The sequence below is a fragment of the Tenrec ecaudatus genome, chromosome 6 (genome assembly GCF_050624435.1).
Source record: "Tenrec ecaudatus isolate mTenEca1 chromosome 6, mTenEca1.hap1, whole genome shotgun sequence".
Classification (NCBI taxonomy): Eukaryota; Metazoa; Chordata; class Mammalia; order Afrosoricida; family Tenrecidae; genus Tenrec; species Tenrec ecaudatus.
In genome coordinates, this window is record NC_134535.1 from 20,770,115 (window position 1) to 20,782,656 (window position 12,542).

Consider the following 12,542-nt stretch of genomic DNA (forward strand, 5'->3'; position numbering starts at 1 on the left):
GAGACCAAAATCTCTGGCGTATTTTCCACTGTGTGCAGTACAATCCTGAAAAACCTGAGTAACAGCAAGTGTCGCGGGTGCGGCCGGACGTGTAGGCCGCAGAGGAAAGTCATGACGAATTGTTTGATGTGCGTAACAGACTGGGGTCTACAGACGTAGTTTCAAGATCAATGGATCCAGTGTCAGGATCATTGTTTGGTGGGGTTTTTTTTGTTTTCTTTTTTAAGGAAATTGGTGAAGACCTGGCCATAGTTAAACCAGCAGTTGCACAAACCCTGCACTTTTTTGGTAAAATACCTTTTATCTTATATTGGAAATGCAGCTACAATGGGGGGTACAGATAGGAAATGCAAAATATGTGTCAGTCAACTTTAGGTGATCGGTAAGGCGCCTGGTCAATAGTCTCAGGGAGAGGAGACACAGGCTATTTTGCTTTCACATCAACCCAGGCCATGGATTCAAAGTGGATTCCTGTAGCACAAAGAACCGACAGGAGCATTGAAGGCCAGTACCTTCTAGGAGGACTCTAGTTAAGACTAGGATTAAGTATTTAGAGAGTGTGTGCAGTATATCCTTCAGGACTAAATTATCAAAGGGTATAGACGTGATTGATGGAGCTAGAAACCTGTCTTCATGTCACGGGATGGCTCTGTGTAGAAATGGGAAAAACGTGCACCACCACAAGGCCCCCACATTAGCCCAACGTAAGAATAAGTGCTGGGTTGTGCCTGGTGCTGGAAAAGGCAGGGGCTGGCCCGCGAGGAAGAGTCTTGACACGTCCATTGCCTTATTCCATCTATTCACAGACTGTGCCTGTCTGGATGTTCCAAACACTTTGTATTCTAGAATAAATAAGAAAGCTCCCGTCTCACAAAACAGGACTGTGAAGTACTAGTCACGCCTGCTAGAGAGAAACCTTCAAGCCAAGGGTTGGAAGGGACAACATGATCAACCTTTCTGATGCCCTCGGATGCTCAGAGGAGCCAGCATGACTCCTTCACGCCGCACTGGATTCTCCCACAACTGGGGGAAGTGGAAGAATGGCCCGCAAGGCTCCTGACCAGCTCACCTTCCCACTTCTATGAACTTGACTTGTCACCGCCACCAACCAGCCAGTTGAAGTCCTAACGTTCTCATGAGATGCCGAGGGACTATCAGACTGTGTGCCTATGCCTCTGTGCCCAAAGTTTCTTTCTTCTCCCACCGAAGTGTGGGAACTTGCACTGTCCTTATCGCTCGGCCCAGGCTCTGCTCTCTCTGGAGTCTTTCCTCCCAGTCTAACTTGGGTATCTTTTCTCCGAACACCCAAGTAATTCATGTCATCCTTGGCCATCATTCTGCACATTCCCCACACACTGCCCGGTGGACCCCAACTATCCTAAAGAGCTTTGATGTCACAGTTGAGTCTTTCAGTTGGACCCTCCAATAAATAATGTGCACCTGGAGCACAGGACAAACTCAGCTGGTGATAATAGATAAATGAATGACAATCAGAATTGGGTATTCAAGCATCATCTATGGAGAATTGCTCTGATACGGCATGCCATTGTGCATATTAAAATGAGTGACAAATCCCCCTGAGAATGGGCTCCTTACATAGCTTTTCACTCCTGAAATTCTCCACACGCCCGGGCAGAGCTACAAGAGCACACCTGCACATAACTCCCCTTTGAGAGGCTGAATCTGTTTTCTCTTCAGTCTTCCCGAGTCGAGATCCTAGAAAACCAACTCTTCCAAACATCTGCTTGGAGATCACCAGTATGGTAAGATTGGATGTCAAACTGGACTTGCCTCTGCGGCCTTTAACTCTAGCAAGCGTCTCAGTGGCTTGCCCTGCTTTCAACATTTTTGCCCATCTCTCTCTAATTGTAGGACGCCTTCCCCCTCCCCCAAATGAACACGTATGGCCCAATCAGCCAGTGACTTTCCCTCCCTCCCCTTCCCAGCCCTGGCAGCCATCAAAGAACATTTCATTTAGTATGGAAGCCTTTTCCTGTCCATTTAGATTACGTATCTCATATAATATTGGTCCTTTGGTAGCCGGTTAATTTTACTCAGCACAAAGACCTCCAGGTACATCATGTCACGGAGTGTTTTGTAGGTTCATCGTTGTTCTTTAACATTACCTCATTGATCCCTGTGTGTATGCACCTTTGCTTTTACCCAGACTTCCACTGGCGGCCGTGACGTTGCTTCCATCGCTGTGCTTTTGTGAAGAGTGCTGCCTTGAACAGGCACCTGCTCTCTACTGGTGTGACCGCTTTGTTTATTTTGTTTTTAATTTTTTCAGCTTTTATTTCTTGAGGATATATACCAAGTAAAAGAATTGCTGAGTCCAAAGGTGTTTCTAGCGGCACTTTTTTGAGAACATGTCATAACACTTTCCACCGAGGCTGGAAGGTTCCACAGTCACCCCAGAGTGTACAAGGGCTCCAGCCTCCATATCACTTTCTTGAACTTTGCAATGAATACGGGAGTGAGGTGATAGCTCATTGTGGTTTTGATTTGCATATCTCAAATGGCTGGTGATTGCAAGCATTTCTTCAGAGGCTTCGTAGCCACCTGAGTGACTTCTAAGGTGGAGGATCTAGTCATGTCCTCTGCCCATTTTTAAATTAGATTGTCCTTTTCTTGATGGGGTGTTGAATCTTTGCATGAAATTTAGAGATTAGTCACTTGTTCAATATCATTGCCAAATATTTTCCCCAGAATGTGGGTTCTCTTTGGCTCTTTGGGTGGAATAGTCTGTTACACTTAAGTGTCTACTTTTTATTTTTAGGAGGTACCAGTTATTTATTTAGCTTTATGTAGTTTGTGCTTTAGCTACTCTATGATTAATAGCAAGTTTCAGAGTCTCTTTTGAGGGAGAATTAAAGCACTTGATGAACATCAAGGACTGTAGCCTTCAGTAGGGATTACAACTCAATGTAAGGAAGACCAAAACCCTCACACCTGGACCAATAGGGACCATCATGATTAATGGAGAAAAAAGTTGAAGTTGTCAAGGATTTTATCTTACTTGTGTCCACAGTCAAGGTTCATAGGAGCAGCAGTCAAGAGATCAAAAGGCCTATTGCATTAGGTGAATCTGCTGCACAAGACTTCTTGAGCTATTGAGGAGCAAGGAGGTCACTTTGAAGGCTACGGTGTGCCTCACCAAGCCATGGTGTGCTCCATCGCCTCACATGCCTGTGAAAGCCGGGCATTGAATAAGGAAGACCAGAGAATGGATGCATTTGAATGGTGGTGCTGGAGAAGAATACTGAAAGTACCATGGACTGCTAAAAGGACTAACTGATCTGTATTAGAAGAAGAAAGGCCAGAGTGAGAGCTCCTAGAGTCAAGGATGACAAGACATCACCTTACATACTTTAGACACAAAGGCAGGAGAAACCAGTCCCTGGAGGTGGTCATCATGTTTGGTAATGGGAAGGGGTGGTAAAAAGAGGAAGGCCCTCGGTGAGATGGACTGACCCAGTGGCTACATCAATCGTCTCAGGCATAGGAACAAATGTACGATGACTCAAGACTGCGCACTGTTTCATTCTCTTGGGCACAGGATCTCTGTGGTTCAGAGCCGCCTAGATGGCACCTCACAATAACATGCGGTTTATCATCATGTTTGATACTGTGCTTACACCTTGTTTTAGGGCCTGTGGTAGTTAGGTTTATTTGGCCAACCTGGCCAATAGGAACATGTGGGATTAATTAGTTTGCAGTTAGATTGGAGGGTAAAGAGCTAAATGGCTTGGCAAGGCCTGCCCCCATTTCTCTTGCTCTCTGGTGATTGGACCAGCATGCTTCTGCTTTGGCTAGTTCTCTGCCTCAACCTGTGGGCTATCCTACCTGTGGACCAAGCCAACAAGGATCCTGTCACTAGAGCTTGAGGCTCCTTTGAGACCTGCTTCACCCCACTGCTGGTTTGTACACTGCTTGAGCTTGCGGCTGATGGATCCTGTTGCCTTACATTGCTTGAGTTCGATATCCCATGATACCCCAACCGGGCCTACTTCACCAAGCTCCTGCACTACTGACTATAGCTGGCCCATCCTGCAGTTGTCTGCCTGTGGGAAGACTGCCTGTCTTGCCCAAGGAGGACTCTGCTGTCTGCTTCCTTGACCTTGAACCCTGCAGCCCACGTGAGTTGAAGGACTTCCAGCACAGTAACTGTTCCACAAAAGTGAGTTGAACTGAACCCTCTGTACTGTTGTGTGGACTAATTAGCTGCTATATCCCTTCTCGCTGTATAAACCTATCTCATATATAATATCATACGTGTCCTGGTTTTGTTTCTCTAGAGAACCCTGCCTAACACAAAGCTCCTAAGTTTTTCATTTTTATTCATTCTCCTCATAGTTCTAGGTTTTACATTTAGGTCATTGATCCATCTTGAGGTGTAAGATGTGAAATATGGGTCCTGTTTTATTCTTGTGAAAACAGATATCCAATTTCGCCAGCACCATTTGTTAAAGAGACGATCTCTTCCCCCATTTAATGAGCATCGGCCCTTTGCATAGATCAGTTGTCTGTAGGTGGATGGATTTACCCTTGGGTACTAAATTCTGTTCCATTGGTCTATGTATTTAGCCTATGAGAACCAGGCCATTTTGATTACCATGGCTGTGTAACAGATTTTGAAATCAGTTCCTATTTAGTAGTGCTTTGAAAAACCAACTATCCCATTGCACTAACTTAGCACCTTCTATTTCTGTTTCTGTCCCCAGAGCCAAGTCCAGATCACTCTGATAAACTCAGTCTGTCAGGCCACCCATTCTGAGAAAAGGGGGGAAAAAATTAGTTGTGCTTGACAAAACTAGATTCCACCAGGTCTTCCAACACTAAAATCTAGCAGTAATTTTTCTTTATTTTTTGTTTTTATTTTAATCAGATTCTAGAAATAAATCTCCTGGCTAAGAATGACAGTGAACTATTCTCTAGAAAAATATTTTCTAATCAGATCATTTTCCTACTCAGAAATCCCTTGAAACCGATTTCCCCATATAGCATTACAATCCTGTAAAAAACAGTATATATTATTTTGAAAGGTAGTAACTCTTCCATACCAGAACTTTGGAAAGCTTTACCAACTGCCAAGTCTTCCTGTGAGAGAACTTAATGTTGCATTATTTGTTGCCAAGACTTTCACTCAAGATCCTTGCAGTACTTGATGAGAATTATATGCATTAGCCTTAAGACACAGTTAAGAGGGTGGCAATTATTATCAAAATGTAAGCATCACAAGGTTCTCAATTTAAAGAATGTCTAGTGGAAGGGAAATGTTCAGACGTGTCTAGATATATGTAAAACACTATTTATAATGAAATTTGATGATGTTTAGGAGCGTTTTAAGTATGATTTAAAATGGATTTTTACTTCATGGCCTTGTTTGCTGCTGAAAGTCAATCTGAGAACTTAAAAGGATAAAGCAAGTCAAAAGCCAACCTGAGAAAAATTATACACCAAATCGGAGCAACAAGAGTAATTCTACTGGGTAATAACCCAATGAACAAAACAAAAACCAATGGTTCCATACTGACATAAATAAGTAATTGAAGAAATGTGAGGCACGAGGAACAAATAGTCCTTACAGAAGCATTCCAAAGACCACACATAGAAGGAACATGGAAAATAGAGTCGGACCATTAGAACACCATAGTAGTCCCTGCTACAGGTAAGATCCATAGATGAAGGCTAAGATCAGTGGGCAAAGAATTAAGAAGAGACAGGATACCTGCAGGGCCACAAAGTATGTCCCTCAAACATTTATTACTGTATATTGTTCTGCAGTTTTTGTGGTAAAATTAGGTGCCTTGGCTGATATTCGGGTTCGCTTATACTCGGATATATATGGTAATGTCTGTGGTGTTCCAAAATTCCTTGATATCCTTTCCTCACGGAGACGGAGCTTAATTCCCTCTTCCTGAGTGATGGCTACTCTTAGTGACTCCCTTATAAAAAACAGCAACTTAAGAAAAACCTCAAGCAAATGATGCAGGTTAACATCACCGGGAATAAATGGCGGAGCTGTCACTTCATGAGCTGTCATGACAGGATGCGATGAGATCACGTTACCTCTGTGTTGTTCTTCCATAATATCCGCAACCTCAGTCTAGCTAGTCATGGAGTTACCGATGTTTTCATTCCACTTGAATCAACAGAGTCCATGGAAGCAGCAATCAAGAAATCAAATGGCGTAACTGCAAGGGACAAGCCTACCACAAAAGAACTCTGTCAAGGGTTGAAAAAGCAGGAAGAATTAAGAAAGATTGCTGGGAACTACGCACCTCCTTTGGACCAGGGGTTCCTGTGCTGGGAGCCAGCTAGACCCAGAGAATGACTGATACTGAGACACATGGGAACCTCCAAGAGACACTCGGCTCACAGGTGTTGAAAATAGAACAAAAGACCTTCTTCCATAATTGACACAAGGAGGAAGTCTTCCCCTAGCGCCAGCTCCTTCAAACTTCTAGCTTCCTAACCAAAGAAGAACGGACTGGTATAAACAAAGACTCTTCAAAGTGCTATGGACTGCCAAAAGACCAAGCAAATCAGTCTTGGAAGAAGTGCCACCAGAATCTTTGTCTCATGTACTTTGAACACATTATCAGGAGAGGCCAGTCCCTGGAGAAGGACATCATGCTTCATAAAGTCGAGGGGCAGTGAAAGAGAGGAAGGTGTCTCAACACAATGGATGGACACAGTGGCTACAACAGGGACTCAAAGACCATGATGGACGGACACAGTGGCTACAACAGGGCCTCAAAGACAGAAAGGACCATTCACAGGGCAGTGTTTCATTCTCTTGTGCAGAGGGTTGCTATGGGTTGGTACCAACTCAACAGCGTCTAACAACAACCACGAGAGAATAAATTTGTTAAAGCCAAAAAAAAAAGTTGTGAAAAGCTAAGATGTCATTTTGATGACTAAAGATGATCTGACTCAAATGGTGCTCTTTTGTCTCTTAAATGTAGGCAAAAGTTGGGTGGGGAAAAAAGGATGGCAGAAGAATTGATGCCTTCAAATTATGATATTGGAGAAGAAAGCAATCTGCCATAGATTGCCAACAGGAGGAACAGATCAGTCTTAGAAGAAATGTGATCAGAATGCTCTTTAGAAGAGAGGAAGGTGAGATTGTAAGTTGCCTACTTTGGACACATCATCCTGAAAATCCAAACACGTAAAAAGAACATCACATTTGGCACAGAGTTAACGAAAGCATGGGCCCCGCTCCGTGAGCTGTATTAGCACAATCGCCACACCAATGGGTTCCCACATGCCAGAGCCCATGAAGATCATGGAGCACTAGGCGATGTTTGGTGCCCTTCTAACGAGGGTCTCCAAAAGTCGAAGGCCATTCCACAACAAGTAACAATAAAGCACCACGAGAAAACATCAGACAAATCCCAGCTGAGGCCCATACTACAAAATAGCTGACCAGAGTACACTGTACAAATGCCAACGCAGGGGAGAAGAAGGCGGGTGGTGAGACTGAGAAACTATTAGGAGAGGCTGTGGAAACATGTTGACCAAATATACAGCCAACAAATACAGATGGAATTCCATGAAAGTGTGTAAGTTTTCTAAGTCTCCACATATGGAAAATGTTACCATTAGGAGAGGCGGGTAAAGAGTATATAGGGGCTCTCGGTATCATGTTTACAACTCTGTAAATTTAGAGTTATTTATAGATAAAAATGTTTTCAAAACTCCAATTCTTTGGTATCCCTAACAGAAGAAACTGCTCCTGTTCCACGTAAAGGTCATCAAGGACTTGTGGGAATAAACGGGATCCGTGTCTGGACTGAAGGAGTTATTGACAACTTGCAATACGCAGACAGCATGACCCTGCTTGCTGAAAGGGAAGGGGACTTGAAAACTTACTCGTGTGGATCAAAGACTACAGCTGCTACTTGGGATGACAACTCCGAGAAAACAAAACTCCTCGAGTGGATTAACGATCAATGGGAAAGATTAAATCTGTAAAGGATTACATTTCACTCGGATCTCTAATCAAAGATGGCACTTTGAGAACGAAGGTGTACCTGATCCAAACGGTAGCATCTTCACTTGCGTCGTACGCATGTGGAAGCTGGACAATGCATAAGATCAGAGAAGAACTGACGCCTTTGACTTAGGGTGTCGGTGAAGAATACTGAAAGTACCATGGAGTGCCAGAAGTACAAATACATCTTGGAAGAAACACAGCCAGAATGTTCCTTAGAAGCGAAGATGGCACGAGTGTCGTGTATCACTGTATCATGTATACATGTATCACGTATCGCTATAGACCCATTAGCAGGAGACAACAGTCCCTGGAAAAGGACAACATGCTGGTGACGTAGAGGACTTGTCAGAGACATTGGAAGGCCCTCAAGGAGATGGGTTGACACAGTAGTTGCAACAATGGGCTCAGACAACAATTGTGAAGATGGTGCAGGACCAGACAGTGTTGCAGCCTGCTGTGTCTATTGCAATATGCAGATGGCACCACCTTGCTTGCTGAAAGCAAAGGGACCTTCAAGTACTGACGGACGTAGGTCAGAGACTACAGTATGGACTTAGAAAACCTTGAGGGCGGGTGACAATACAATGTAAACAAAATAAAGTCCTCACTCTGAGTATCACTGTGAGCAGGAGTCAACTCCACAGCAGTTCACAATCATCTTTGCATAGTTATTCGAGTCTTTAAAACATTTTATTATTTTGACGTCTCGATGGTTATCATATGAACAAACTATTAATATTTTATGTAATGCAGAGATGTTTTAATATATACTATATAAGACAGTGCCTTTCTCCTTGCGAAGGTGTTTGTTTTTCATAGCAATTAATTTATAAGGGATTATTGGCATCTCTATATATCACAAGGGCATCTGTTCTATTTCAGAATAATTCAGAAATCCATGTAAAGAGGGATAAAAATGTTTTAATTGTTGAAATACATTGGTAAACTGAGTGATTTATGGTACAGTACCAAGGAAAGACACAATAATGATTACTGAATCAAGAACTTTCCAATCAGCCCACTAGCCACCCATCAAAAAGTCCCTGCAAACAGTATAGCATTAACAGGAGGAGATACCATGATGACATAAAGGGGAAGAGGGATATTCAAAAGCTAGAAAGTGTCTGTAACTATATAAGCCCTGGAATAAAGAAAATAGAAATTTACCCAAACTATGAACATGGTATGCAGATTTAAGTCCTTTATTTGTCAACATTGCAATGGCATACATTACTAATAAAGGAAAACTCTCTGCCTTTGCAGTAAAACTGAAAACCAAATGGTAAAAACAAAAGGGGGTCGGGGGATGGAAGAGTAAGAACCACTGAACAATTTCCCAGCTCAGAATTACAGTGAAGTGAGAACAGCAAAAGATACTAGACCAAAGCAGTACTTTAAATAGTTCGTTTATAAGACTTGTTATTCTACATTATAAATAGAATACAGATTTAGTTCTATAAAAATTATCAAAAAGTATCAGTGAAAAGATATGACCTTCGTGAAGTGTGTTGAACAACCAGGGTGAAGATGCTGCGGACGCAGAGCCGACCAGACTGGGCAGTCGCAGTTCCCATGACCGTTCATCAACTTGTCCTTCAGGGTTCATCTTCCGGACGTTCCATACATGCGCGTACAATCTAACCAGTCCCCCCTGTTACCACACAATTCAGCAGGTACCCATGGTTTTAACTCTACACTAAGACTATCGGACTGGGGGGCTGGGGGCTACAGTTCAGAATCTACTTGGAAACATCTATGCGCCATACAAGGTCCCGTCAAGCCACATTCCTTCAGCATCTTGATTTGTAGGCTATGAAGACAACAAACAAGCAAAAATAAAATAAAAAAGAGAAAAGAGTTAGGACGCTTGGAAAAAAAATACAACTCGGATAAAATCAGTCTCAGGGTGTGGCACAAATGGTTACTCACTCAAGTGCTAGCTGAAAGGTGGGTGGTATTAGGCCCACCCAGAGGTGCCTGGCCCTCTGCTTCCAAATCTACACTGACATGCATGACCATGAACCATTGACCCTGTGGCAACGAACAATGTCGGCCAAACATTTATTGATTTTAAATAAGATGTCTTCAGCATTCATTCACTATTGAGTTTAATTTTCATATGTAGCCAGCACAGTGCTAACTAATGGGTGTTTATAGGAAAGGACGGAGGTAGCGAAAGAGACTTAAAGAATTAAAATTAAAATACAACATAATAAAGGATAGGACAGCCTAGCTGTGTGTGTTAAAAATACAGGCTGTTCAGCCACAACCCCAGCCGCTTCCTATTTGGTTAGAACCTCTTGGATCAGCTGTGAGCTGCCAACTGGATTATGATTTATGCGACCCAGTATGGCTGAGCTGCTGTTTCCAAGGTCGTAATCATCATGGAGGAGTGCAGTGGTTAAGCATGTGTGCCTTTCTGCGCCTGTAAAGACAGAGGAGACCATCCTATAAGATGCACTGCGAGAGAACGATGTTGGAATCTTTATAGGGACAGGCTGCCAGATTTCCTTTTTCTCCTGCAGAGGGTTGGTGGGTTTGAACGGACCTCTTGGTTAGCAAATGAATGCTCACTGTGCACCAAAGTTCCTTAGGAGGGTCTCAAACTCATTGCCGTGGAGTCAGCGCTGACTCACAGCAAGGCTTTAGGGCAAGGTGGAGCTTCCCCTGTGAGTTTCCTAGACTATAACCCTTCACCAGAGTAGAAAGCCCAGTCTTTCTCCCAAGGAGCAGCTGGTGGTTTCAAACTGCTGACCTTGCAGCTAGCAGCCCAGCCCGCAACCACTATGCCACCAGGGCTCCTAGGAGGGGCTAGTCATCTCCATTATGAGAAGCACCCCTAGTAAGACCATCACCTGGGGTTTAAGAACTATGATTTGAGAACCTCTGTGTTGAATGTATTCCATACACACATCCGGGTGGGCACAACATTCCCCCTTGAGGCATCCATACAAGACACCAGACATCAGTCCTTGTGACATTAGAAACTGTAGCCCATGCTGAATCATTGCCACGATCTGTTTCAACAAAACAGCCTAATCAACTTTGAACTCGGACTTCACTGTTTCTAGAGAAAGTCTACATGATAGCCTCCAGCCCTTGACAGAAAATCTCTTCCTTGCCAAAGGCGGCTTTCCCGGAAGGGTCTCCTCCCAGCACTCACGAAGCCATCTCACATACCTAACACAAATGGGCTTTGAACAACTGGGAAAAAATAGACAGCATTTCAATTTGGGAAATATTCAAGCAATTTAAAACGAGGAAGGAAAGATCTAGATCAAATTGACTACTTAGAAATAGAGTTAAAGAAAAGGGTGCATTGAGGGGATTTAGAAGTAGCAATAAAATATAGGTATTTCTAGCCATGGGTGGTAAGGAGATATTTTCACTAGTTGACTAATGTTGCATTGGAAGGGTTACTAGCAATATATTAAGTTGTTATCACAAAGTTTTGGATTCATACAACAAAGGACCAATCATCTTGTCCAGTTCTCTCGAGAAACGTTGAAAGAAGTTGGGACTCATCTCCGATCCTACGTTGATAGCAGAGCTGTGAACACAGCCAGTCCCCAACGTCTACATGGCATCTCTTGCCACGCCAAGAATTAAAAAAAAAACCAAACAACCCTTGATATTTGGAGGCCAAAGAGTAATGTGTGCTTCCTTTCTATTAGATTATCTTTTCAATTTGAGGTAACTAACAAAATTACTTTTGCCAAGGGGAAAACTGGCAGGAAACTCAGAAATCTCTATGGCGCCTTAAAAATACCTGGAAATAGAAAATAGCCAGGAAATACCCAGAGGAACAATCTAATTGAGTTGTGAAGGCGAGGGAATAAGCCTCCCTAATGTCGACGCCTTGATCGGAAATCCAGAGAAGAAAATGGCTATCCAGAGACTTTCCTGGTTCTTGTCAGGAAGAGGTGTTTACAGCTGGGGTGTTTGTTCCCTTCCCCCAAACAATGAAGGCGTATCTCCCTACACCTGTGAGCTCATTCTCCACCTCCACCTCACCTCGTTCCAAACACCAACACTAGGACAGTCCTAGGCAAGAAGTTGTTCCAATACAGCTAATCCTCACTCATCAACTACCTTGCTATCCAACATGATTGCAATAGTAAAAAATCTACTACCTAACCATTTTGCACATGAACAATGTACATCTCACAGTAAAGAAGGCTAAAGGGTGAGGCAAAAGGAATGCAGACTCTGATGGGTGAGGTGATGTGTCACTTTTGCTAAGCCATGATTCTCAGTGGTTTGGCCATTATGTAAAAACATAATCTGGCAGTTATGTAATGATGCAGCCATCTCCCATTTGATGATCTGATGTGGTTGTCCTCCATGACGATATTTGCAGTGACCTGGTCTTTGAAAACTTGCCATGCCAATAAACGGGCAGTAAATGTATTGGGCAGATGTGCTTCTCATCTGCCAATGGCTAGATTCTAGTTACCAGGCAGAGTATTAGCATGATCAGGGTGATCATGATGAGGAGGAAGAGGAAGGCCACAATGACAACGGAAGCTACCGTCTA

The 12,542-nt window shown here is 43.2% G+C and overlaps 1 protein-coding gene across 1 annotated transcript in view; it reads right to left on the bottom strand.

Annotated features, from left to right (window-relative positions):
- Positions 1-9,186: 9,186 nt before the first annotated feature.
- C6H12orf75 (chromosome 6 C12orf75 homolog) overlaps positions 9,187-12,542 on the bottom strand; it is a 63,812-nt gene continuing 60,456 nt past the window's right edge. The window contains exon 6 of the mRNA XM_075553201.1: positions 9,187-9,815. The gene's annotated coding sequence lies outside the window, so the exon portion shown is untranslated. The remainder of the gene's footprint in view (positions 9,816-12,542) is intronic.